Below are 2455 nucleotides of genomic sequence, written 5' to 3'. Positions count from 1 at the left end.
CAGCATGTGAACTGTTCTGTAAGTTATCCCTTACTGCTTCAAATAAAGTTTCTAAAATTTTGCTTATTTTGTCCTATCCAAGATGGACTACACAACATCTGAATAAATATGTTCCGTCTGCAGTTTTATTACAGCTGATTACAGGAATGTAATTCCCAGATATTGCTGTATTTAGCAATGAGATCTGGGACAGAATAATAAAATTAGAACATGATATACCATACTGATGCTGAAGTCAAACAGTGATTACTTGTTGTGTCTTGAAACAGACTGTGTAAGCCGAGTCCAAGTTGGCTGACTAATGGGAGATAAAGGACAGAACAAAAATAATTATGCAAGAGAATGTAGGTGCGGCATCATTACTGCTGTGACCATCAATGGGCCAAATTGGCTGCGGGGCTAATGGTGATGAGCACAGTCTGACTGTTTCAAAGACAGGCTGCAACCAGCTTGCTTGTAGAGAAACAGTCCTGAAAAGGAGATTTTAGGAACAGAGAAGCAATTCGAAAAGCAGTTTAACCAGGCTGGTTCTAGCAACCTTTAGAATTGCCTTCAAAACGACTGTGGTAGGCATCATCAAATCTACTGACTACAGCTTGCAAATGGTATTATTCCAGCTGTCTCTTATGCTTAGATGATTCACAGCACTTTAAAACCGATACAGCCCTATTCATCACAGTATCTACCTACAAATTTTGGTATTGAGACTGAGGATAAAAATTAGGGGAGAACAGAAATGAACTCCTGGATTTGAATCAGCTTCAGCAAAAGTATGATTTTTGCCTCCCTGCCGTACAGTCACTCTGGCCTTATTTGTTCAAGTCCCCTGTGAATCTGTAGTGGCTTTTGCCTACGTGACATCCAAGTGAATGTTTTGGATGAGCAAGTTCTACATCCTAAAACCCTGCCTTGCCACAAGAGTACTTTGGATTCAGATTTGTGCAATACATTAGATGAAGATACGGAACAGCAGAGCAACAGTAAGACATTTGCTGGAACTGGATATTATCTGGATGTTTCTGGTCTTCTGAGACACCCCAACCTCTTCCCTGCAGTATTGTAGCCACAGAATGAACAGAAAACCAAAGCTCTGGACCACAAAGTACTGAAGTGGAAAGCCCCCTTTCTGAGCTGAGGCCTGATATGCTAATCTCAAGGTAGATTGTGGCTGGTGCTTGCCCAGTCCCTGGAACAGCAGGCAAGGAGGGGTTATTGTCTGGCTCACTGTTCCAGAGGTCCCTGCCATAGGAGAAATCTCTCCTAGTCTATCGCTCGCTTTCCAGTTTGTGGGAGCACCCAACACCAACAGCTAGCTATGATAAATTAACACAATGCCATGCCCTTTTAGTGCTTTGTTTTTCAACCTCTAGTAGGTTAGGGGGAGGGGAAGAAGGAAAAAAAAGAAAAGGCATCAATGTATGCTTTAGAGTATGTCCTGAAGACTAACCATTTAGGACTATTTCAGACCAAGGCTGGAAATTCTGAAGTCCCCTATGGGACATGGCCTGCCAATATTCCCATCTGTTTTAGCCCATTGGTATAGTTAGTGCATCAATTCTGCAAGTACTCTGCTACTGCTAGCCACTGAATTATATTACTTATCAGATACAAGTAAAGAGTAATGGTCAATATATGAAATTTTTAAGGGTGCTTTGCTTTCCTTGGAAATATTTTAGGTGAGGGGTTTGTAAACTGAGATAGGTTGAAAACCACTGCATTAGTCCATTATTACTAACACATCTCTACTCCTGCAGATATATCCAACATAGTTCCCTACTACCAGGTGAGGGGTTTGTAAACTGAGATAGGTTGAAAACCACTGCATTAGTCCATTATTACTAACACATCTCTACTCCTGCAGATATATCCAACATAGTTCCCTACTCCCCCAATCCCCAGCCACAGTTAGAAAAAAGGAAAAAAAAAAAACCCTCCCCCCAGTGACCAGAATGGTACATTTTTTCCTCCACAAGAGCTAAAGCTCCTCCTTAACTACCAAATCTATTATACAGCAAATGCCAAAACCAGTTTTCAGAGAAATGTTGTGCGGGCGAACTGTGTTCTACTCAAATTCTTACTATTCCTTCATCACTGTCTGTGGGTCAGATAAATCACTACTCCTTTCCTGAATCCCTTCTGGAAAAACATGAACATACCCCAGAGTTCAGAAGCGACACACACAAATTGTGCTGCCATACAGCAGAATGTTTACAGGATAATAGACATAACATGACAATGAAGAAGTGCTCCAAGATTTCCATCTTGCCTCAGTACACAGATGTTCTCCTTTTGTTGTGGCTTTGAATCCTGAGATGAGCAGATGTTGCAACATTTCAATGTTCCTCTTCTGAAAAAAGGATAACACACAGCTACATGCCCACTGTTAAGCCTCAAACTTTAAAGACATAAAATCGATGAGCATTATGTGCCAAATTCCCTTTAGAAATAGCTTATG

This window comes from Aptenodytes forsteri, unplaced genomic scaffold, assembly GCF_000699145.1.
Source record: "Aptenodytes forsteri isolate BGI_AS27 unplaced genomic scaffold, ASM69914v1 Scaffold153, whole genome shotgun sequence".
Lineage (NCBI taxonomy): Eukaryota > Metazoa > Chordata > Aves > Sphenisciformes > Spheniscidae > Aptenodytes > Aptenodytes forsteri.
Note: the sequence above shows the minus strand (reverse complement) of the source record.